The following is a 26,671-nucleotide window of genomic DNA, read 5'->3' on the forward strand; positions in this document are numbered from 1 at the left end:
GGCGCTTGCAGATGGGGCAGCGTGCAGAGCAGCCTAGCCACACCTCCACATAGGAGCCAGAGGGGGGACATGTTGCTGCTTCCGGGAGCTGCTTGAGGTAAGGGCTGTCTGTAGCCTGCACCCCTGACCTCCGAACCCCTAAATCCCAGCCTAGAGCGCCCTCCTGAACCCCAAACCCCTCATCCCCAGAACCTGCACCTCCAGCCAGAGCCCTGACACCCCCCCGCCCCACAACCCCCTGCCCCAGTCCAGAGCCCCCTCCCACACTCCAAATCCCTCAGTCCCAGCCCAGAGCCCCCTCCTGCATCACAAGTCCCACACCAGAGCCCACACCCTCAGCCAGAGCCCTCACCCCCTGGCATCCCAATCTTCTGCCCCAGCCCGATGAAAATGAGCGGGTGAGTGAGACAACCCTACTCACTGCTGACAATGTGCTTTGTAACAAAAGCCCCATGCCCTGCTACGGACATAACCTACACAGTTCTGTGCAGAAATGATGCATGCTGCATCCTGAAGGCACACATGCACCTCCTCCCTTTGCTCACACACACACACTGTGAAACGATCTCCTCATATCACAATCACAGCTCTGTCACACACATCAAAGTAATCCACATGTGCCTTCATATCACAAACACACTTTTACCAAGCAGACCCAATAACGTCCTCGACCAGTTAGTGTCAGTACATCCGACACCCTGACAGCACCTGGAGTGTATCCAAATAACTTCCACTGGTTACTACCAATTCCCAGGGAATGTGGCATGAGCAGTCTTTCTTGTCTTTTTTTTTTTCTTTTTCTCCTTTTATAGTATAACCTGGAATCCTGTGGGTAAGAGTTAATGGGCTGTAAGAGGAAGTGAAGAGCTTGTACATTTCAGCAACACTTGGGTTGGCAGTGCAAAGGTATGTATGTTAATGGGGTGTACTGGGGCATTGCTGAAAGAGCGCAGAGTTAAGGTTGCATGGGCAACCTTAACTGTGCATTTCCTGGTTTTCAGAAGTTTGAGTTTTGCTCAACTCGCCATTCTTCCAGGGGACGACAAACCACCAAGCTACCTGACATTTGTGTTAACATAGTCTTTGCCACTGAAAATGTTTTATTGCTTTATTGGGAATTCATACAAGAGTTTCACTGTATATGACCAGGTCAATAAATGCAGTTTAGAGAATACAAAGATTTTCTTTTGGAGATTGCCTTGAGACATTAAATTCAGTGGCAGGATGGTCTAGTGGGTGGGGTACAGCACTCAGCTGGGAGACCTGGGCTCAATCCCTGGCTCAGACACAGACTCCCCATGTGCCATTGCGCAAGTCACTTAATCTGCCTTGTGCCTCAGTGTCCCATCTGTAAAAACAGGGGAAATACTTCTCTCCCTGCCAAGGGTTCTGTGAGGACAAAATCCATTAGATGATGGTGAGGTGCTCAGGTTATGCTGATGAGGGCCCACCTGTGCAACCTGCTTTTCCTTTCCTCCCCTCCGAGAAACAAGAGTCACAGTTAAACTAAAATTGTCCCTGAAGGCTGTAAAACATGGTACAATACACATTATGGGGCAGGTTGAGACTGTACATCTTGCCCTGAGGAAGAGTCAGCGAGGGACAGTGCAGTTGCAGAAGCAGCCCAGGGAAGTTGCTGTGATGTATATCTTATTATAGAATAGTAATATAATCCGCTTCTGGCTGACCTCAGATGCAGCAAACGCCATAAGGAGGGCTGCTTTCATAAGAGCTGCATCCAGTTTTGCAGATTCAAGAGGATTGGGACATCTTAGACAAGATCTGGAGCAGCATTCAAACTTTAGGGTCATTGGATCAGGCCTAGTTTTATCCCCTTCTGAATGAATTATTCCTGTTCTTCTAGACATACATTATAGATATCTCAACTTTACTATTATTCAAAATAGATATTTATAGTTATAGCAGGTGTCACTTGGCCAGAGGTGGGCAAACTGTGGGCCGCAGGCCATATCCAGCCCATGGGCCCCTCCTGCCTGGCCCTTGAGCTCCCAGCTGGGGAGGCTAGCCCCCAGCGCCTCCCCTGTTGCCCCACCTCCCCCGCAGCCTCAGCTCTCTGTGCCACCAGCGCGCTGGGTGGCGAGGCTGTGAGCTCCTGCCAGGCAGTGTGGCTACAAGAGCTGCTGGCCTGTCCTGGTGCTCTAGATTGCACGGCAGAGCGGCTGCCAGTCCTGGTGCTCTGAGTGGCATGGTAAAAGAGCAGGGATATTGGATAAGGGGCAGGGGATCCCGGGGAGCTGTCAGGGGACAGGGAGCAGGGGGTGGTTGGATGAGGCGGAGGTTCTGGGGGTGGGGTCAGGGGATGGAGAACGGGAGGGGGTTGGATAGGTGTGGGAGTCCCTGGGGGCCTGTCAAGGGCAGGGGTGTGGATAGGGGTCGGGGCAGTCAGGGGACAGTGAGCATGGGGGGTTGGATGGGGTTGGGGTCCCTTGGGGGTGGTTAAGGGTGGAGGGTCTCTGAAGGGAGCAGTCAGCAGATAAGGAGCAGGGGGCGGGTTGGGTCAGGGATTCTGAGGTGGGCAGTCTTCCCTACCTGATCCTCCATACATTTCGGAACCCCGATGTGGCCCTCAGGCCAAAAAGTTTGCCCACCCCTACACTAGGCAGTACACTTACAAATAGTTATCTAAGTCCTTTTTCTTAATGTGCAAGCAAGTATTGACTCCTGGGGAGACGTGCTGTGTGGTTGCTGGCTCTGGGTTATGCAAGTTTTCTGTACAGAGGCACCTTTGGGAGAGAAGGAGTGATGTGAGCAGCAGGAGAGCTTGCTTTCTGCCTTAGGCTCTGATTAGTCAATTCTGGAGGCAGAGTTGCTCTGTAGAAACTGGACATTGGTAGTAGACTGCGATTCCTTGGAGAAAAGAATACTCTGCATGCTGTTTGATCATCTCATTCCAGGACTGGGGTGTGTGTGTGTGTGTGTGTGTGTGTGTGTGTAAATAAAGCAGGGTTACACTTAGAATAAACACAGATTCTTTGTCACTGATTCCTCCTCCAATGAGACACCAACCTGCAAGGCCCCAGACATTTGCCACCACTCAATGGAGGTGCAAAATTGATGCCAGAATGGGACAGAAAAAGGGAAAACAATATTGTCATTTGGTGCACAGACACTGGTTTATAGAATTGCTATTCTAACTCATGAATACATACTCAGCGGGATTATCAGAAGTGCCTAGGGAATTTGGATGTCCAGTTGCTACTTAAATGAACTGGTGTCGGGTGTCCAGATTGCTTAGGCAGCTTTGAAGATCTCATCCCAGTTTATTAAGCAATCACATATGAAACACTACCAGAAATTGGAAACGGCAGGCTCTGTACACCTTCTTGGCTTGCTAACAGCAACAAAATACTTCCCTTCAGGATACACAGGGCACTTCACAATCAGTCATATTCAAAATAATATTTAAGAACCATTAAAACTTCAGTAGAATAATGGTTCTTCATTGGGCATTTTGAACAGCAACAGGAAGTAAATTCCACAATCCAAGTGCATAATTACAGAATGCTGTAGCTCCCAATGTCAAACTTAGGGCAAACTAAGTAACCAGCTCATTCTGACCTCTGAATGACTGAAAAAACCCTTTGACGGCAGATCAGTCAAGTATGCTGGACCCACAACCTTTACATGCCTGATGGGTAAGTAAGAACTTTAAAATCAATACAAAATTTAATAGGAGGCGAATGTAAAGGTTTTAAATGGAAGATGATGAAGGGGCAACTCTACCAGCTTGGAGGAAGAATAATTACTTCTAATCAGGTCTGACATGCCTGCACAGGGCACTCCTACATGAACATCAGTTCATCAGTTCACTATGTGACATCAGAAGAGAAGATGGCTCTGGTACTGAAGAATTCAGGTGATGCGTGTTACATTTTTGACTGAAATCAAAACCTTAACTCCTACCTCAGCAGTGTCAATATGTGTCTCTCTGACATCGGAGCACTTGCAGACTATATGATGTGTCCTTTTCCCATAGAGAAGTGAAAGTTCAGAGTGAAAGTTTTGTGTTGTAGCAAGTATTGTGCTACAGTAAAGGCTGGAGGGGTAAAGGGATGACTTATAGAAGGGTGGGGACCACCAGTGAAAGTGGGGTGCTGTGTGGGGCTAAGAAACCTGATCTATTTTGTAACAAATTTACTTCTCTCTGGGGAATTTTTCACTTTTTAAGCTCATTTTCCTGAGAGAGGTAAAAAACCCAGAACACATGCATCATAGAAAAGATCAGCCTCTGAAAAATTAAGTATATATCAGGAACATCAAAAACCTAACCAATGACTTAAAAGTATTTATTCACATATTCCAACTGTCAAAATGTTAATTACTGTTAATTACTCTTCTGCAATTCATTTTCTTTTTTTTTAGCTTAATTTAAGGCTCATTTAAAAAACAAACAAACCACAACATCTTGTCTTTGAATGATAGCAAAAATTACAAAAATAAGTAAAGAGCATAACAATTAGTGGCCACTTCTGAAAACTTTGGTTTAGCTGATGCAAATTCATTGCTGTATTATAGAGAGAACTCCATGGAGGAGGAAAACTGGAAGTTGGAGGAAACAAAAAGGACCCTGTCTTTTAGGTTTTATCATTTTTAGCTAGAGTAATTCAATGCACAAGTCACATTCTGTATCTCTACAGCCACCTCACTAGCACTTCATACTGTGCTTCAGATTAAGAGAGATGTGCTTGATAAGATTTCCACCGAGGGGGAGCCAAGAATGGTGAGCTACCTCTTTCTGAAAAGAAGTCTTCTTTCTTTGAGGATGTGATACGATGCAATGTGTGCTTCCATTGTGTGTCAGGGTGTTTAATTACGTTACATGATGCCTTTCGGGACTGAGTCAAAGTGAGACTCTTACCCCATCTCTATAGACATTCTTACAATTGACTTGCTCGAGAAGGATGCCATCTAATAGCTTTTTGAATGACCTCAATTGGCATTCTTCTGCCTCAACAACCTTGCCTGAAGTCAACCCATTAATGATTCTCTGCATGAAGAAGTGCTTAATGACATCTGTTCTAAGTCTGTTGTTCTTTAATTTCCACTGTGCTCGTGGTCCTATCATCTGGTAGGCATTATCTACAGCAAACTAAGAATTTATGTACTTCAAGAAAATTTTGACTGGAGGCTCATCACAAGGAGGGCTGAATGGGGAACTTTTTCATTTCATTTAAAGCTTGAAATATGTATGTAACTTGGCTTCTTTAGGGAAGATGAAATTTCTAACTCTTTAATAAGCCCTATGTATCAAAGCTTGACGATGAGAATAGTCTAACTCATATAGAGGAGATGGCCTGGAAGTTCTCACACACAAAGTAAGCCTGAAGTATAGCATCTCCCTCTATGTGTATCTTATGTCAACTAGGTTCAACTCTCTCTGACAATAGAATTTGATAAAGCAAGATGAGCTAAGGCAATATTATTCATGTGGTCCCACTGCTTTCTGGTGCATATAGGGCACAGCCCCTAAGTGTGGGGTTCAAGAGCACAGAACCCCAATTTTCTTGAGGCTGTGTGGGAGCATAGGCCAGATTAGCTCCTGCTATCCCTCTTTTTACATGTTTCAGAAAGCTGGTCTGTGCCCATCAAGCTAGACCCACTATTGGTACCTCCCTAAACCATTCTTGGGGCCCAATCCATTCAAATAAACATAAAGACACACTCAATGAAAGTTGGGTTAGGACCTTAGAGCACTTAAATAAGCAGGCATGACTCTGAATTACAGCTGGCTGGAAATGATTATTTTCATTGAAATATTTATATCAACTATACGCAGAATGCACACACACAGCACATCTGCTAAGGAGGAATATACCTTTCCTTCAAGGTCATTATATACAATATAACTTATAAAAGCTTGTTTTAGTCTCCAAGATGGTAGCCATGATGTGACGAAAAGGTCCCTCTATTGTTGTTGCATTTCAATTGACTGATCCATCTCATTTATTAAGCATATCAAAGTTGACACTTGCAACATGAAAGAACACTTATATAGACATTTCTGAGTTACTGGGGTGGATTTCCTGTCTCCTACTTCCCCATTGTTCCTTTAATTTTGGAAAGAGAAACCATCAGCTACTGAATATTTGTATTACACAAATTGCTAACACAGTAAAATGTGCTATGAGGCGTATTCACTTTTACACATGCCAATGTCTTTCCTGATATTGATGTTGGTAAATGGAATAATTATTTTTGCATTAGCAAGTTGTAATGTCAAATTTCCTCTGCACTTTCTTACTGTTGTAGCAAAATGAATCATTAGCATCTTATTAAGGTGCCCCTGCTATCGCATAACAGTTATAAACTGTAAATGTATCCCAATTATTAATTTACTGACTTCATGAATATTCAATAAATATTAAGAGGCACCGAATGTGCTTACTGGGGTAATTGATAAGGACATAGATGAGTGTCCCTTCTTCCTGATGTGTGTCTCAGGATTTATGGGACATTCCAGCACCCAGAAATACTAACTCATTATGAGAATACCCTTTCTTTAATGGGCACAACTCTATGTATATGTGTGTGTGTCCCCCTCTGTATAGTCTCATGGGGAAAGGCCTGGCTCAGTGATGACAATGCATATCAGAGAGAAGAAGGCCAACTTCTCTTTCAGAGAGAGACTGGGCCAGAATGACAGGAATTGGAACCAGCATCTTTATAAATCTTTGTAGTGCCTTTCATCCAGACTCCCAAAGCACTTAGACTATGGACCAAATGTTGTCCTTGTTTATCTCCTGAATAAGCTCTTTGGGCATTAGCTTTTGCTTTTGGCAATGAGCTGAATACTTTTGTGGTGCTATATGATATTATTTAGTCACTAAGGCTAGATTGTGCCATCCCTTACTCACAGTAATGAGATATGACGTACATGAGTAGTCACGTTGCATTTAATGGGACTACTTGGAGTTGAGTTTTGGGGTTTGAGCCGGGAGACAAGGATGCCAAGCAACCTTTAACTTGCAGTAAAGGGTTCTTCTGTGATTGATTTTTCCTTGTCTGAGGAAAGAAGAGGAATTTAAAGAGAAGAGGAATCTGTCATTGCGTGACTTGTGACTCTCAAGGATTTGATTTTCTTTGCCAGTCATGCAGACTGGTTTGCTTTGCCTTGCCATCAGATTGCTTCAGCAAAAAGCAACCCCCTTCCATACATATAAGATGGCTGTTCTGTGAAACTGGTGGCGGGGTTTAGCATTTTTATGCTAGGCCATTGTTCGGTTAAGGCGCCAGCTCCATTTGTTTTTCTGTTTTTTAGTTAATTGGGCAAAACATCATGGCTACCGGGAAAGTTCCCACACCTATGCACAAAGGAGTTGTAAATGCGGACGATGTGGATATATGTGCACAGTGTGACTGTAATGGCTTATGCAGTCTTGTCTGGAGAGTGGCGTACAATTTGAGATGAGCCCAGCAAAGTTGCAAAGAAACTTTGTTTCTTTTTACTTAAGTTTGTGAAAGAGAAATTGTTGTTCTCCGAACCACTCTCAAATTCAGAGCATGTATGGGTCAATTTCTACTGTTAATTAAACGAGCCTGTTTGGGTGCTAGACGGGTGAAAAGGTCCTGTCATTCTGAAGGTTGTGGCACGACACTAATTATCAATTCCCTTGCATGTCTCCTTGGTGATCTCATTCTAGCAGGATGTTGTTTTTTCCAAATGTCCCCATCACCTCTTTCAGTGACCAAACCTTTGCTTTTAGGGCCAGATTTTTTTTTTCCTTCAAAAGTGCTCAACATCCATAACTGGGGCTAGATTCCCAAGAAAGCTCAGTTCCTGTTTAGGCACCTAAATGAAGCCTGGTCAGATTGTCATATGAACTTAGCTGTCCAGCAGCGTTTCTGTGAGAACAAGTGAGGCTTCTGGGTTCCAAGTAACTTTGAAAATCTGGCAACTTCATTTAGGTGGTGAAATGGGAGCTGGGCTCTCTTGGAAATCTTGCTCTTAGTAGATATGCAGGCTCTTTTGCTTAGGACCTTTAGGATCAATTTGAAAACACACATTGTATGAGAAATCTCTGTAGGCAGTTTTATTTATAAAATCCATGTATTGGCCTTGGCGGTTTCATTAAAGAAGCTATAAAAAGATGGTGGTTATTATGATTTAAATTAACTGCTAGGGTGAATGCTGAGATCTAACGAGAATCAGAAGAGTGTTCATTTCATTTGTGGCATCTTTGTCTCTTTAAATTATTATGAAGCCTGTTCTCTGAGGATGTGCTCCAGTTTTTAACGTAGCTGGGGTGTTTGTCATGAGCAAGCTTAAAAGTCAAAGGTTTTACTTAAAATATTTTACACTTCTGTAAGTTTTTTTTTCCCTCTGTAATTTATGTACAAGTAGCTACAAATATGCAACTGAGATGCCATATGGGAATGAACTGAAATGTTCTTTCTGGGATGCAGCATCAATGACTTGAGAGTCAACCTATGGGAAAAGGATTGAAGAACTAGCATGATAAAAATGATCATTATAATCAGTTTATAGATTCTAAATTCATATTGAAGAAAGAGACTTTTTTTTAAGCAGTAATGTTGTGTTTCATTCTACAGTATATTTGTGCACAACTTCAGGCAGCAGCATGAAAGCTCTATTCAGATGAAAAATCCCCTAATTAATGTTCCATCCCAATAATAAATATGTATGCCTGGCTCCTGAGCAAGGAGGCAGGCAGATACCCTGGGAAAAAGATGTGGTGCAGAAATCAGATGTATTTATTATTGAACTTGATCCTAAAATGAAGGAGTGCAGTGGTGTGTAGAAATCTTTAGCAAGTGGAGATTTATTGCCCAGCAGTCACTCCTGAGAATAGGGATTTCACTGACCCTATACATTGTAAGGACAATGGAAGGAGATCGCCCAGTAAGGGCTGCTGACTTTCTGTTACAAAGCACGCTGGAATTAGTTACTGGAGAACCAGATCCAGCAAAGAATTGATGCACATGCTTATTAAGCACATATATATATGGAGTCATATGGAAGTGAATGGAACTACTCCCATGTTTCAGTTAAGCAGGTGTAAGTTAGATTTACATTAAGCTCTTTGCTGGGTGAGAACCACTTTTTTGCAGGTTTGGTTCAGAGAAGCATCCAGAAATTTGGATACTTTTTCAGTCCTTCTCTGAACCTCCTTGTTCTAGAAATAGGATAGATATTTCTGGAGAACAAACATTCCCCTGAAGATTTCCAGTAATTCCTGGTTTCTCTGGTTCTCACTAGCCATTTTGCTACCTACGGTGTGGCCTGAGAGGCGCAATTCCTTCCTTGCTTCCCCTTCTTGATCCAGAGTTGCAGTAATTTGCTACCACCACTTACTAGTACAGTTTCCTATTTCCCCTCTGCTGGCTCAGATGCCCTGGCTGGCACACAGGGGCAGGTGGGAAGCCAAGACTACACCCACTGCCATCTGACCCGCTGTCCAGTTACTCTAGGAGATGGGGAAGTAGCAGTACACACTACCTATTCAGCCATGTGCACCCAGTACCAAAGTGTGGAGAGGCTGAGAAAGGGGATAGTGGGTTGACTGATTTACTCCCTTTATGCTCCTGAACAGCCACTTAGACAGCCATGACCAACTGCATAGCGTACACCAGGGGTGGGCAATAATTTTCTCAGGGGAGCCACTCCACAAATTTTGGTACATTGTCACAGGTTGTACATTTCTACTATATTAATGGAGGGGATGCGGGGTCTGGAAGGGAGTTTGGGTGTAGGAGGGAGCTCCGGGCTGGTGCAGAGTGTTGGGGTGCAAGAGAAGATGAGGGGTGTGGGCTCTGGGAGGGAGTTTGGTGTGTGTGGGGGGCCTCCAGGCTGGGGCAGGGGATTGGGGTGTGGGAGGGGGGTGCAAGGTTCAGGCTCTGGCCTGGAGGCGCTTACCACAGATGGCTCCCGGCCGGCAGCACAGCAGGGCTCAGGCAGGCTGCCTGCATGCTGTGGCCCCATGTTCCTCCCAGAAGTGACTGTGGCTGGCTGTTGCTAGCATGTCTCTGTGCGCCCCTTGAAGGGTGGGGGGGCAGCAGGTCTCCGTGCGCTGCCTGCGCCCACAAGCACCGCCCCCACAGCTCCCATTGGCTGGAAAGATGGATTCCAGTATCATATGACATGTTCACATATCCTGTGAAACTTCATTTCTTATTGACTGGCACACACACATAAACATGTGACATTGCACTCCATATGTTTATGGAAATATGCTTATGAGTGTGAATATGATGTAACTGGAATATGCTTTATGCAAAAGGTCTCTGGTAAGGTATCATTACAGAGCTTATAATCTACTGAGTGTGTTCATCCTATTTGAATAAGTTTATCATTCTTGTATCTGAAGCTAGAAATATAAAGTATTACTCTGAAGCCCTATTGTAACTATGCAAAGTGTGGGCCATTAATGGTGGCTTGGAATCTTGATGGCTCCCATTAACTAGGACAATTGGTTGTAAATGGCTCTGTTTACTTGTAAGCCTTCCTGTATATGTGTGTGTGCCAGCAGTGAGTAATGAAGTCTCACAGGACATGTGAACATGTCACATGATACTGGAATCCATCTTAAACCTGGTGCTTTTCCATTTAGAAGGAAGGATGGGAACCCAGAGAGAGAGAGAAAGGATTCCCGCCTTGTGCCAAAGATATAAAAGGGGATGGAACAGAACAAAGGGGCTGCCAGTCATGAGAAATCCCCTAGTTACCACCTGAGCTGGAACCAACAAGAACTGTTCCAGGGGAAAAGATTGGGACCAGACTAAGAAGGAATCCAGTCTGTGAAAGATCTTATTTGAACATCTCTAAGGGTGAGATTTACCTTTATTCAGTTTCTTAAATGTATTAGGTTTAGACTTTGTGACTTACTTTCTTCTGTCCGTTATTACTTGAAACCACTTAAATCCTACTTTTTATACTTAATTAAATCACTTTTGTTTATTAATTAACCCAGCGTAAGTGATTAATAGCTGGGGGAGCAAACAGCTGTGCGTATCTCTCTATCAGTATTATAGAGGGTGGACAATTTATGAGTTTACCCTGTATATGCTTTATACAGAGTAAAACAAATTTATTTGGGGTTTGAATCCCATTGGGAGCTGGGTGTTTGGGTGCTGGAGATAGGAAACCTGCTGAGCAGTTTTAGTTAAAGTCTGCAGCTTTGGGGGCGTGGTTCAGACCCTGGGTCTGTGGTGCAGTGGTCTAGCGTTTCTGGCTCAACAGGGCAGTTTTCTGGAGTCCCAAGCTGGCAGGGAAAACAGGCTCGGAGGTAGGCTCAGCACATCAGGTGATCGTTCCAAGGGGGTCTCTGTGACTGAACCTGTCACACTTCTATGTGCCCCAAGTACCCCAGGCAGGAGTTTCTTAAGGTATTTCAGCAACTTTCAGAAAAATCCATCATTTTGAACTCTTCTGATTCTTTCCAGCCAAGTGCCTGTAACCTCAGGGGAAAAAAAAAAAGTTATCAGGCAGGGTATTGATCTGGTCAGTAAATACTATTACGTCTTCAGTAAGCCAGAACCCTCCTGGGCATAAAACCAAAATCTTAAAGGCGACTAGTTATCTGACCTATGATTTTAATTAGGAATTATTGATTATGGATTTTTTAAAAAGCAAATGGGCTTCCTTGATAAAAGGCCTAACACTAGGATTCAGAAAAGTCAAATAAATTGCAACTTGTTGTATAAAAACCTGTGACCCACACTTTGTGACTTCCCTGAGGGAGTTTGGCTGTTGTTTCAGCAGTACAAAGCAGGCAACATTTGTTATAAACACCGTGAATGTTTGATGTGGAGGGAGAAGGACTCAATTTGTGAAGGGAGATGTGAAATGTACATGGAGGTGATTCCCAGTGCCCAGGTCTGTGTCATCCATCACTCCCATTAAAAAGAGGGCGGTGGGGGGATGGAGGGAAGCATGTGATCTGTTTACATTTCTCCCAGAGGTCCGTGATTCAGGAAAGCATCTAGGCACACATTTAACTTTAAACTCTCCTTCAAATCAATCGTTCTAAAGCACATGCTTAAAGCTGAGCATGCGCTCACACTGTTTTGCCGATTGGGGATAGATTTCAGCACATGCTTAAATACTTTCCTTAACTGGGACTGAGATTTATATGTAGCCCAAGGCACAAGCTGCCCTCATGTAGGGTGAAACTGTGCGGAAGCCTAGCACAAGACCTTTGCATCTCTTTTGTCCCACAAAAGCTCTGTGCTGAAGGTGGAGGTGATGTGTTAGCCTAGGACTGACTCACTGAACAAGGGGGCTCAATCTCACCCATTGTGTGGGTCCATTTTACAAAGAGACATAGTAGATCTTATAGGTGACAACCAGACCTTCCTAGGAACAGAGTCCCCCTCCACAGGAAGCTCCAGTCCCTTTACTTTATTGATAAATGTATAGTTTGCGAAAAGCATCAGATGGAGGCTAACTGAATGGAGTTTGGGGCTGCCAACCCTCCAGGGTTGTCCTAGAGTCTCCAGGAATCAAAGATTAATCTTTTAAAAAAAAATTAATGTCACGTGATGAAGCCTCCAGGAATACATCCAACCAAACTTGGCAACTCTAATGGAGTCACATTCTGCGTGGGTGTAAATTGGAGCTGCATCAAACCTACACCAACAGAGTTTGGCCCAACACTTCTAGTTTACAGTCTTCTCCATAGAAGAGGTATCCTATTTGTGACGTTGCACCCATAAGGCTTTATGAAAATATGCTTATGAATGTATATATGACATAACTAGAATGTTTTATGCTACATATGCCATGTAAAATATCTCTGTAAAGGTTATGATCTACTGAATCTATTCATCCTATTTGTATGCATGTATCATTTTTGTTTTTGAATTTATGAATATTGGCTGTGTACTTGTGTGATTTTTAAGTAGCCTTAGTAAGGCATTTGGTCAACTTCTTTAGAAAGGGATGTGCACGTTAAGTGCCCAATCAAGAAACACTTAAGCTGACACTAAACCTTGATGGACACCAATCCACATATGAGCTTTCCTGGCTATGTGGCTTGGCCTGGGTCATGCAAGGACATGTGGCTTGCCCATGTGACTCCAAAACTCCATTTTGTAGCTGCAATTCTGCACAGGTGGAGGGAGGGGTTTAGACCCACAAGGAGAAACTATATAAATCCTTGGGAGACCCCTCTATTTTGTCTTCAGCTGGCTCAAGAGAGAGCCTCTCCACCCCAAAGTATACCTGAAAGAAACTGGAACAAAGAACAGTAACTACAGGGGGTGTGAGTGATTGCTGGACCCAGACTAGAAGGAGGCTAGTCTGTAAAAGAGGCTTCTTGGAACATCTCCGAGCGTGCGATTTTATTTGTATTCAGCTTCTTACTGTATCAGGCATAGATATACGTGTTTTATTTTATTTTGCTTGGTAATTCACTTTGTTCTGTCTTACTACTTGGAACCACTTAAATCCTACTTTCTGAATTTAATAAAATCACTTTTTACTTATTATTTAATCCGGAGTATGCATTAATACCTAGGGAGCAAACAGCTGTTCATATCTCTCGATCAGTGTTATAGAGGGCGAACAATTTATGAGTTTACCTTGCATAAGCTTTATACAGGGTAAAACAGATTTATTTGGGGTTTGGACCCCATTGGGAGTTGGGCATCTGAGTGTTAGAGACAAGAACACTTCTTAAGCTGTTTTCAGTTAAGCTTGCAGTTTGTGCGATGTGGTTCAGACCTGGGTCTGTGTTTGTGGCCGTCAAGTGTGTCTGGCCCAACCAGTCAGGGTTCTGGAGTCCCAAGCTGGCAGGGAAAGCAGGGGCAGAAGTAGTCTTGGCACATCAGTTGGCATCCCCAAGGGGGTTTCTGTGATCCAATCCGTCACACGTCTTGGCACATCAGTTGGCAGCCCCAAGGGGGTTTCTGTGATCCAATCCGTCACACTATCCATCTACCTAGGGGAATTATGTGGTGCCCATTCCTGGAGCATCACAGCATCTCCCAGGCTTTCATGTAGTGATCCTCATGACACCCTGTGGGGTAGGGCAACACTATTATCCTCAGGTTGCAGGTGAGGCATGAAGAAGGTAAGTGATTTGCCCAGGTTACACAGGGAATCTGTTGCAGAGAAAGGACTTGAACCCAGGTTTCACAAGCCCTAGGCTAATGCCCTAACCAGTGGACAACTTTCCCCAGACCTAGTTGATTGGCTCACCATACAATAGGACTGATTCATCCAGACCCATCTTAATCTTGGTAACCGATTATACCAAATGATTACAAAAATAAATATATATGTTGGGTTGCAGGCGTTTCCTTTTTAAATGAATCACTCCAGTTATAATACCCTGGTTTTATAGTGGTTCTACTTTCCTGGAGCAGAAAGTCTTAGCACTTCTCGATGTGTCTTTGGGGACCTTCAAAGCTTCTGTCTTCCAGGTAAATTTAAACCTATCTCTTAGTCACAGGAAGAAAGTTTAAGACCATCCAAATCTCTGTGCAGCTCCATTTAAACTATTTACTTGGGAAAATGCCAATGCCAATCAATTTTTGCAGCATTTAAAACACTTCTTTGAGGACTTTTGGTGCTTGAGCAACATAAATGCTCACTAGACCATAGAAGAGTCTAGTCTAGTTTGTCTAAATTCAATTATGACATTGTCTGCAAGATAATTCACTAGGGTCTAATAAAATGGATGACACACCTGTATTGGGGAGAAGAGAGGCAAACTGGCCCACTGGCCTTGTTCTGATAATATAGGGGGTTGTAGATCTGTACAGAAACTGATATTTGGGTGACTAGTTTGTCATGAGTACCTCATCTCTAAGTTAACCTAGGGCTTGAGCATCTACACTCGTTCGTAACCCCAAGTTAGGAATTGTTGTACCCTGGGTCCTAACCTGGGGCTCCAGCATTTATACTGCATTATGCAGACCTGAGTCCAACTACCCATGTCTCATACTTTCTAGAGCCCCCCAAAATGTGGCTGCACTAGCCCTTTTGTTTGTGGTACAATATGGGAAAACCTGATGTCCACCAAACTTGATTGTCCAGAAGACAAAGGAAGTAGGCCTGTGGAGTTGTGGGATACTTTTGGTGGATTCCCAGAGCACAAGTCCAGTGGGGCTGCATCTGCACTGCAAAACAATGGGCCTTGAACCCTGGGTCCTGGCTTGACTCAAGCTCGGACCCTTCACTCCTATGGGGTCCTGGGACCCTCGGTCAGTGTGATTTGTGTGTAGATGGAAGGAGGCCTGAGTTCAAACCTTGGGCTTACACTGTAGGGTAGACATACCCTTAGCAGTGAGCCTCTGCCCCATGGTTTGCTCTGTGCCTTGGGTGAGATGGAATAAGGCTGAACTGACGGTGAGAGCCCTGGGGCTCTCCATCCCAACAAACAAAGCAAATAGTAAAAGGAAAGCTAACAGCTAGCCTTAGGAGTGAGGCATTGTGGGAAGGGAGACACTGAGCAGTAACAGTCTGCACAAGGAAGTGTAGCTGATGGGAACCAGGTGGGAGACGTGCTCTTCTTCCAAAGAGGAGCAGGTCATGCTCCTCTTAGTGCCCATGTGCTCACAGTTGCATGAATCCAGGCAGGCTCCAACCTTAACCGGGGGGGGGGAAGGGGGGCTTAGAGGCAGTACTGACAATACCCATAATGATGATGGGCCACTGTGAGATAAAAAGGGAGTTTAGAGAAACCAAAAGAAGCAAAAAAGAAACCATCAGAATGTACCAGTGGACAACTTGTAACTTACATCAGAGCCTCCTGGACTCGAACGATGGTGATTAGCCGTCTTTCCTGGAGAGCATTGTAATAACCATTAGCCACTGCAGAGGATGAAATGACGATAATCTTGTTGATGCCAGTACTATCTTCCTAATTGCTAAAAGCTGGTGTCTGGGTGTCTATTAGCTTTTCTATCACACAGGTTTGCCCTTTTAACAGTTTATATCTATTTGCTGAAGAGAAAAAACAAACAAGTTCTGATGCTGCGGGTAATTCATGCTAATTACTAAAGCTGATGAAATACACCTTTTAACAGTAGGGACTTCCTGGCCTGTTCTATAAACCAGTGGCTAAGTTTGTCAGCTGCTAAAAGGAGCTATGCACTGAAACATGATGAGTATTCACTTTAATTCTTGGGGACCCCCGCTGTGCAGTTCCTGGAAGACAATCAGTGTATTACTGAATTACAGATGGGCAATAGGCCTTGGGGTAGAGGGAACAAAATATGCCTGAAGTTCTGCCCAAATCTCAAGCCACTTAGCCCCAATAATTCATTAGTTTAATAAAGTTTGCATAAGTATCTCTTCAGCTTTCTTCAAAAAGCAACAGGTCCCTTTGCTAAAATGCATCTGTAGGAAGGGTTGGAGCTTTGCAATTCTAACAGTCCACTGGGCCAGGTGTTGTCAAATCATATTAGTTCTGGAGCTTGCTTAGGGTCAGCAGGAAAGAAGTGCATTCTGGGGCACATCGGCTGAGGCAACCAGAGCAACTGGTCCTGGTGCTAATAGAGGAAGCACTAGAACTGAAAGTCAGGAACGTGTGTATCACCAAAGACAGAGTCTGAGCTTCACACAGCATGGTGGCTGTGGAGAGAAGAGAAGGAAGAGGAAGGATAATTGGAGAGAATTGTGTGGGAGCAGTGAGCGGGGGATAAAGGAAACTTTGTGGGGCTCAGTGGAATAGATGGAGTTGGGGAAAGGAGACGGTTGTGAGGTAGACCTGGTGGTGGTGGGGAAAATGAAGGGTATTCAAGAGGCTGGGATGTGGTTGGGTAAACTACCACATTTTTCTGGGTTTATATTAAACAAATCCCTTGAGATTCACCTATCAGTGCATTGTAGTATGCATATTACAGTCCTTTGTTTTCAACCCCCTATTTGGTATTCTGTAATTTTGAATGGAATAGAAAGTGTACTTGTATATTTCAGTGGTACTGAAGAGAAGCCCATAATAAAAGGGTATGTTTTCGAATAGCACCTTTAGGAGCTGCTACAGTGGAGTAGCCTTTTTAAGGTGAATGACATTTTTGATAAGACTTAGACTATTTTTGTGCGGTTTATTCTTCAAGGACCAGATGCTTATTTCCTTATTCCCATTGACTTCTGTAAGGCTGTTCCTGAAGTAAGGTAACATTCAACAGAAGCAAGGGAGGCACAACCTGTTATTTTTTTTGGGGGGGTGTCATTTTTAAAAAGTCAGAGTTGACATTATTGAAATGAGTTTGCTAACATTTCATTTTTAAGAGTTCTTGAGAGGAAAAGAGAGAAACTAACGCAGAGATGCCACAGAAGTGAGATTCCACTGGAAGTAAAAATATGAACAAATACACAAACCTAGCCGCTCTCAGTCACGTTATTTAATGCAGTCCTGGAAGATGTTCTCTTACTATGTTAATGGGCATGGTATAACAACTAGAATGGAACTGTACTGAACTCTTTTGGACTTAGTCAATATTTGAATGCAAGTATATCATCTGGCTTTAAAGACTAATTGGATTCATCACAGTGGCTTTTCTTCTGTATTTCAGTTTTGGATTCTGGTTTGATTTCTACCTGTGGCTTAAAGCAGACTAGTAGATATTTCGATTTACTATCGCTAAGGATTCTGTTCAACCAAATATCTGAGTTTACAAGCTGGCGTTAAACCAAAGTGTGATTCAATAGCTAATAGTCTCTATTTGCTGCTATCATGGACAATAGATTTTGGCAACAAAACCAAGACAACAGAAATAACCATTTTCAGGTTTCCCTTCCAAGGGTTCAAGCCACTTGTATGGGAAATGGCATGAGTTTTTCAGAATGTATCAGAATAGAAACTTACAAGGCTTCCATAACTCTGCTTCTATTAGACTGATAGAAAAACAATGGCAAGCAGTAAAACAGAAAATGACTCCAATCAGGAGCCTCAAGGTGCTACTAGGAGGATACCAAGTGGAGAACTACGTGAAAGCCAAAAGGCTTAACCCGATCTTCATCAATGTTATGATAGCAACAGGGAAATAATTAGAATCCATCTAACACGGGCTCCCATTTTCTAGTGTGGGAGTTACCTGTGGTAGTCAGAGGTGTGAAAGATAACCTACAGGGAAAGAATAAATTGGGCTTGATATTCTTTGTATTTCCAAGGCAAAAAACCAAGCAGGACAACTTGGGAGTGGGGGTGGTTGTGGGAGGGGGGATGGGAAGAGGGAAGAAGGAGAGGGGATCGTAGGTTGAGGAAAACAACCAACAACAAAATGTCTCACTCCCCTGGGAGATGTAATTAAAGTGACCTAAGCCCTGGAGTAGACACACCTAGGTCAACAGAAGAATTCTTCCGTCATCCCAGCTACCACCTCTCAAGGGCAGGGTGGGGGGGGGAGAGATTTACCACAGCAATGGAAAACCCCTTCTGTTCCTGTAGCAAGTGCCTCTGCTACAGCATTACAGCAGTGTAGCTGTCTTGCTGTAGTGTTTGTAGTGTAGACAGGTTATTTTCTCAGGTGATAAGATATTTTGCAAGTTAAGGGTAATTAAGGGCTAGACTGTGCCTTTAGGCACAGCTCTGAGGAAAGTGGAGGTGCATTAGCTCCATCACCACAGGACCTGTTCTGGGAAGTCATATGCCCCACAGACACCTCTGTGTTGCAGAATTCCCTCTCTGCTTCCTCTTTGCTTGGAGGAAGGGAACAATAATTTGCTGCTGGCCCAGATTGGAGGCAACATTGTGATGCTCTATGCCGATGCTGGCTCAGCTGTGAAGTACAGATACCTTAGTGGGTGGAGGTGTCCATGTTATTTCCATGTCATGTACAAGGCCCAAGGTCCACGCAGCCTACAGGAGCTGTAGGGGGGGGTTCTTACTCCCCTGTGCAGGGATGTTTGGCAGGGTACATCACATCAGCAGTTGTGATCAGGAAAGAGGATTATAGTGTGTTCCTTGATTATGAAATAAGAATAAATAGCTCTTTGGTTATTACTAGTGCTGTGATTTCTGTTTGAATGATTTCCCTCGCCACTGCTACAAGGAGGGAAAAATCTGAACAAACAAAATAAAGGAAATACAGCCATCTCCAAGCACTGAGGAATCAGATGGCAATCTTCTCAGATGGCTGTGATCAGTGGTGGGAATCTAATGTGTCTCTTTATGTTTCTTCTTTTTACGGTGAATTTTTCCCCCAGTACATTTTATGAGTTTTTTGCTTAAATTGCGTATTTATAGGTTTGTCCCAATAGCTAAAAGGCGCAGACTTAAAAATGAAGCTTGGATACTCAGGATGGTGAATAACACATGGTTTTACTGGCTTTGCTACAGAACATTTACATTATGAGAAGCTATAAAATCCAAGGGGCCATTAATTGATTTACTTTTCCCTGAAGCAATGAAGCATTTTTTTTAAACGTTTATGCCATCAGCTCAGTTGCTAAAACCACACAGCATCTTCACCAGATTTTCCCATCAACCCTCAGTGGATTTAACAATCAGGTGTGTGCTGGGTTAAAAAGACTTTGATAGTATTGAAAGAAACCACACAAAGACTGACAGGTATAGCATCAAAGGGAAGACTCACTGATGATAAACATACAGTACAGGAGTTTTTCCTCTTGTCTGTATTACAATGGGGTAATGAGACATCTCTGTGGTGGCTTATAAATATTGTCAAAGTCTTGAGTGATTGCCGTGTAGGTCTTTTCCCATGTAGTAGAGTACTAGTGGGATTTAAGATTAGGGTACAATTCACCTCCATGCAGAGGGACAGTGCAAGGTCTGTGAACGATTAAAGTCCTGTTTTGAGGGTTTCAGTGGCACTTGAGTGACGCCTATCTGTCCATGCTAGCCCTCTGAATGGGGTGAATTTTTCATCCTTTGACTTTAAGACATTTGGTTCTTATATCACACTTATCACCACAATAGTGGATGCCTTGCGGTGGTGCTTTAAGCAATGCGACTAACATTGGTCAGTACTTCAGGAAGTCCTTGCATTGTGTTCTAGGCCAGTGGTTCTCAACAAGGATTCCAGGGCCCCGAGCAGGTTTCAGGGGGTCTGCCAAACAGGGCCGGCATTAGACTTGCTGGGGCCCAAGGCAGAAAGCTGAAACCCTACCGCATGGGGCTGAAGCCCAGGGACCCGAGCCCTGCCACCCAGGGCTGAAGCTGGAGCTTGAGCAACTTAGCTTCATGGGGCCCCCTGTGGCATGAGGCCCTGGGCAGTTGTCCTACTTGCTACCCCCACTGGTCCTGGCTTTTATATGCAGAAAAATAGTTGTGGCACAGGCGGGCCATGGAGTTTTTATAGCATGTTAGGGAGCCTCAGAAAGAAAAAGGTTGAGAACCCCTGTGCTAGGCTGTTGCCTTCCAGTGAATGTGGTGGACTGATTCTTCACTGCTGTACACCTTACACAGGGTCTGCACTAGGTGAAGTCTTCTGTGCGAAGCAAGTCCTCTAGTGGAGCTAGAGGAAAAACTTTTTGATGAATAACAAATTCCAAGGAAAAAACATTTTTGGGGAGGCACTGAAATGGTGTGTGAGTTTGGGTGGAATTTGATGAATAGTTTCAGCCCCCAAAAAACTGGAAAAAAAATTTAAACGTCAAAACGTTTTATTTTGAAAAAAATCAGAATGAATCTTTTTTGAAAATGTCATATCAGAAGGACATTTTTGAAATGAAACATGTTGAAAATATCATTTCGAACCGACCTGAAGCAAGGTTGTCATTGATGCTGATGAGAAACTGAATGAACCTCAGTTTCAGCTGGAAACAAATTGAATATTTTTTGCCCTTTTTGTTTGTTTTTTTGTTTTGTTAAGCCACTGAACTGAAAAACCAATTATTTGCTCAGCTCTACTCTCAACTCCCCTGGTCTCTTACTTGCAAGCATGCAGGGTTACAAAAAGGGGGTGAGTGGGGGCATGACATGAGTGGAGAAATGGTGGATAAGAGGAGACACAGAGTTCAGTACATTCCTCATCACGTTTCCCTATGGGATATTAGTAATGCTATCAGACAACTGTGATTTGGTGATTGCACCAGACTTCAGATTAGGGTGAAGTTTGCCTGCTCCCTAAGAGTATGTCTACATTGCAAACAAACATCTGCAGCAGTGAGCCTGGGTCTAAAGATTGGCGCTTGTGCTACGATGCTAAAAACAGCAGTGTAGATGTTCCCGCTCAGGCTCTGAGGCACCCCTCCCGCCCCATGCCTGGTTTCAGAGCCTGAGCTATATATCTACACCACTATTTTTAGCACCGTGGCATGAGCCTCCTGTCTGAAGATCTGGGCTCTGAGACTCGCAGCTGTGTTTGGTGTTTTTTGCAGTGTAGACCTACCCAGGGCGTCAACACAAATCTTATGCTCAACTTCAGTTCCCCCAATAGAGCTGGAGTGGGACTAAGGTTGAGCAAGGAGGTGAATGGCCCCATCAAGGTAGGAGCCCCTTTGCACTCGTCCCTGCTGATTGTTCTTCACCATGCACTTATACACACAACCCCCTGCACCTGTGCTGTGGATCTAGCCCTGAGATTTCCTTTGTCTAACAAAAATCAAATCACGCTTAGAAGCTGAACGTTTTAACTTTTCATTAGAATTTTTTAGCTTATCTAATTTTTTTCTGGTAGCTGTTTGTTAACCAATAGCAGGGCCAGCCTTTGCTGGAGCTGTCATCCAAACGAGGCTTAATAAGTACCTGCCACTGTTCTGTCCTCGCTTCAGATGCCATTCATTATCAGGAATGCTCTTTCATCATGAGCATTATTGTCTGAAAATGACAACAAATTTACTGAACGGCCTGTTTTGTACAAAATAAATGTCCTTTTTTAATGAATGAAAACCTCCATCTGTCTGTCATAAATTGATGTCGCCTTTTTTTCCTGCCGATCTCCTGCCTTCTTATCACACAAGCCTGCCTGTCGGTCTGTATTGTCCAAATAGAATGTGTGGGTCAGTATCTGGGCAATATACATGCCTGATACACACATTCTGTTTAAAAGTCATTCTGCTGAAGGGCTGAGGGCTCAAATATGGGCCATTGCAGAGAATGTTGCAGCCTGGGGTGCAAGGTGCTGAACTGCAGAGATAAGCTTACAGAACTGGGATGAGCCTATGCAGTTAAGACTTCCATCCTTGAAAACCGGGGGGGCTGATGCTCATTTTCACTGTCCCCTTTCCATTGCTTGGGCAGTGTAACATTTGCATCCACCTTTAATGTCATAGCAATGCTAAAGGGGACTTAGTGCTAATGAGAATCAAGCCCTGGCCTTCCTATGGCATTGACTTTTTGTCCGACAAGGAACATTTAAAGAAAATGAGGGATGGCTGGCTGGATGTTTGGAGCGAATAATGTTATGGCAGGGTCCCCAAGTGGCACTGCTGCATATCCTCTCACAAGTTCTTTTTCTTAGCGTGTAAACAGAGTACAGGCTTTGGAGATATGCTGTACTGTCGTTTGGTGATCCAGGACTTTTTGTGGGAGCAGTGGCAAAAAGCAAGAGAGTTTGCTCTCAGCATTCATCTCTTTAACTAGAGTCAGTTCTTGGGGCATAGTTGCTCCCTGATGTTTGGGCTGCAGATGCAGAAAAAGGGGTTTCCCTGCATGCTGTTTGTGACCACCTCTGTTTCAGGACTGGTGTATAGAGTGTAATTTAAATAAAACACATTGCACTAACTGCCATGTCATTGACTTTGCCTTCAACAGGAACCCAACCTTCAAGGCCCCAGTGTTGGCTACTCTTCAGCAGAGAGGTGACGATAAGAACTAGACGAGGCCTGAAGTAAAACTTCCCAGTTCATTGAGGAGATTTGGATTTAAGCTGGGATCTGAAATACCCTGGTTAGGATTCTAGGAAGGCTAATCGAAGAAGCAAATGTTGTTAAGGGCTACGTATAGGGAAAGTGAGGCACTTGATTGATTGTTGTCTTGCCTGGCTATTTAGTAGCCTGATGTGGTTTATTATTATTATTATTATTTATTATTTATTAACAGTTTGTAAGGATTTGTGGGAGGCACATAGAATGTTCAGATTGTCACCTCCCATTACTTTATAAATCTAAATAAATAAAAAATTCTAAAGAGAACTGTACCCCGACCCTGCTGCTGTCAATCAGTTTTAAAAACCAACTCAAATGGAACCTTTGTCTGGGGTTCTGAATTGTTTAGGGCTAACCTCAGCATGCCTGAGTTGTGTCCCCCACTGTGACTGTTACTTTTTACACCAATCATAACTAAGGCTATGGTTTAGTCACAGAAATCACGGAATCAGTCGTCCAAAGACCTCCATGACTTCAGTCCTGGTGGCTGGGAGCTGCAGTGTCCTGTAGCCTCCTGCAGCATCAGGGAGCTGTGAGGTACCCCCCAAGCCTAAGGCAGTGGTGCCCCCAAGCTCCCAGCCACCATGGACTGGGGGGGACCCCGCAGCTCTCTGGCTGCCGGCGGCGGCACAGGAGACCCCCGCAGCACCCCACAGCTGGCGGTGGCACGGGAGACCCCCACAGCATTCCTCATAGTGGCGCACGGGGACCCCAGCAATTCCCTGCCATGGAGGGGCCTGGAGCTCCCAGCCACCTGGTATCTGCCCAACCCCTTCCCATTTTATCATGGATATTTTTAGTAAAAGACAGCGACATTTCGCGGGCTTCCATGAATTTTTCTTTATTGCCTGTGACTTGTCTGTGACTTTTACTCACAATATCTGTGATACAATCTTAGCCTTAATCATAACTGTCACACTGTTACCTGGTGCTCCCCCCTCATCTCTTTGTTGCATTCGCTTGTCTGTGCTCTTATTAGATTGTAAGCTCCTTAGGAAAGGGACCATCTTTTTGTTATGGGAAGACAATATTTACCACAATGGGCCCTAACTTGTGATTGTGGCATCTAGATGCTACCGCAATACAAAGAATAATTAGTAATTGACACTGCCAGGCATTGACCGGGAGCCAAAGTGTCAAAATGCAACGAGAAAGGGTCTAGTATTTTTGGCTGGGATTGAAAATCCTACACAACAGCCTCTTTGGCAAGTTTTCAACCAATTTTGCAGGCTACCGGAGTTTGAGGAATAAGCAACTAAGTTTCTGGATGTTTATCAAGCTCACCCAGAAGCTTTCTGGATGTTTTGAGGTTTGCCCCATCACTAATGAAAGATGTTCTCTGTTTCTTCAAAAAACTTCAGCTTTTTCTTAGCCTCAAATCATAAAACCTCTGTGATGTCCCTGTGATTTCTACAGCAGGCAGCTGTAATGTCACTGAAAAAAAATGATGGCCTTATTAGTCAGAGAAAGAAATGAAAAGAAAGTTGGCGTCTCAACTGTGCATCTCTGTGGTGCCACAGGACTCTGGATCATTTGATTAGTTTGTAAATTCATTATGGCTGAACCCAAGTTGCTAAAATGAGAACCTGCAGCACAGCCCATGCAGGTTTCAACCTCTTTGCTATAGCAAATATAGCACAAAGCATGTTTAAATCAAAGAACTTAAGCACAAAGGCATCTAAGGGAGTTAGGATCTCAAATCCTAAAATTAAAGGAGTACTTGTGGCACCTTAGAGACTAACAAATTTATTAGAGCATAAGCTTTCGTGAGCTACAGCTCACTTCATCGGATGCATTTGGTGGAAAAAACAGAGGAGAGATTTATATACACACACAGAGAACATGAAACAATGGGTTTATCACACACACTGTAAGGAGAGTGATCACTTAAGATAAGCCATCACCAGCAGCAGGGTGGGGAAAGGAGGAAAACCTTTCATGGTGACAAGCAAGGTAGGCTAATTCCAGCAGTTAACAAGAATATCAGAGGAACAGTGGGGGGGGGGGGAATACTATGGGGAAGTAGTTTTACTTTGTGTAATGACTCATCCATTCCCAGTCTCTATTCAAGCCTAAGTTAATTGTATCCAGTTTGCAAATTAATTCCAATTCAGCAGTCTCTCGTTGGAGTCTGTTTTTGAAGCTTTTTTGTTGAAGGATAGCCACCCTCAGGTCTGTAATCGAGTGATCAGAGAGATTGAAGTGTTCTCCAACTGGTTTTTGAATGTTATAATTCTTGACGTCTGATTTGTGTCCATTCATTCTTTTACGTAGAGACTGCCCAGTTTGGCCAATGTACATGGCAGAGGGGCATTGCTGGCACATGATGGCACATATCACATTGGTAGATGCGCAGGTGAACGAGCCTCTGATAGTGTGGCTGATGTGATTAGGCCCTATGATGGTATCCCCTGAATAGATATGTGGACAGAGTTGGCAATGGGCTTTGTTGCAAGGATAGGTTCCTGGGTTAGTGGTTCTGTTGTGTGGTGTGTGGTTGCTGGTAAGTATTTGCTTCAGATTGGGGGGCTGTCTGTAAGCAAGGACTGGCCTGTCTCCCAAGATCTGTGAGAGTGATGGGTCGTCCTTCAGGATAGGTTGTAGATCCTTGATGATGCGTTGGAGAGGTTTTAGTTGGGTGCTGAAGGTGATGGCTAGTGGCGTTCTGTTATTTTCTTTGTTGGGCCTGTCCTGTAGTAGGTGACTTCTGGGTACTCTTCTGGCTCTGTCAATCTGTTTCTTCACTTCAGCAGGTGGGTATTGTAGTTGTAGGAATGCATGATAGAGATCTTGTAGGTGTTTGTCTCTGTCTGAAGGGTTGGAGCAAATGCGGTTATATCGTAGAGCTTGGCTGTAGACAATGGATCGATTGGTATGATCTGGATGAAAGCTAGAGGCATGTAGGTAGGAATAGCGGTCAGTAGGTTTCCGATATAGGGTGGTGTTTATGTGACCATCGCTTATTAGCACCGTAGCGTCCAGGAAGTGGACGTCTTGTGTGGACTTCGTCCAGGCTGAGGTTGATGGTGGGATGGAAATTGTTGAAATCATGGTGGAATTCCTCAAGAGCTTCTTTTCCATGGGTCCAGATGATGAAGATGTCATCAATGTAGCGCAAGTAGAGTAGGGGCATTAGGAGACGAGAGCTGAGGAAGCGTCAAGCTGTCAAGGTTAGAATTTATTTTCAGAGACAGCTATTGATGTTGATCAAAACCAGAAGCAAATTTCTGTTCTTGTTGCATAGCTTCTGCAATAAAGGTTTGTTATGAAGAGGAAACACACATGATGGAACAATGGCCTTTGTCTCATTGTGAAGTTTGCAACTAAGTTTCTGTTATAAGTTTGGTTTTTTTGTTTTTGTTTTTTGTTTTTCACATGAAGTGGACAAGCTGTTACCAGATATAGTGGTCTCCAGAATTCAAAAATCTTCTTTTTCTCTCCCCACTTTGTAGCAAAAGGACAGAAAGTAGGAGAGAAATTAAACTTTCCTAGCTGAGATCTGGTGCATAGTACCAGGGCCAATCAGAGAGCGGGCCAGGAGGGCCATTTGGTTGGGCCTCAAGCTCAAAGGGGGCCAAAAATTTAGACACCTGTTAATTTTTTGCCATTTGATAAGTTTCACAACTTATTTTTATGCGCATCCCGATCGGACAAAAATGTGACACATACTCTCAGCTTAGAGCTGCAAATTTAAGCAAATAGGAGATGTAATTTGGTAAAAGACATAATTTTTGATGAGTTAAAGAGTTCATAAATATTAATAAAAATATATCGGTTCTGATGGCACAAGATTAGACCGTGATGAACATGTCCTTTCAGTTCAGCTGATTATATAAACAAACCACTACTAGCGGCTGGTGCTGGATCAAGTGCATGTTGAAAGGTAGAGAGTTGTTACATTTTAGTGTCTTT

The 26,671-nt window shown here is 43.7% G+C and overlaps 1 long non-coding RNA gene across 1 annotated transcript; it reads left to right on the top strand.

Moving 5' to 3' along the window:
• The first annotated feature begins 12,797 nt into the window (after positions 1-12,797).
• On the top strand, positions 12,798-24,254 carry LOC122455803. Its single transcript, XR_006274280.1, has 3 exons — positions 12,798-13,022; positions 16,678-16,683; positions 24,244-24,254. It is a non-coding gene; the product is annotated as an uncharacterized LOC122455803 (long non-coding RNA).
• Positions 24,255-26,671: the final 2,417 nt, after the last annotated feature.

The sequence above is a fragment of the Dermochelys coriacea genome, chromosome 9 (genome assembly GCF_009764565.3).
Source record: "Dermochelys coriacea isolate rDerCor1 chromosome 9, rDerCor1.pri.v4, whole genome shotgun sequence".
Lineage (NCBI taxonomy): Eukaryota > Metazoa > Chordata > Testudines > Dermochelyidae > Dermochelys > Dermochelys coriacea.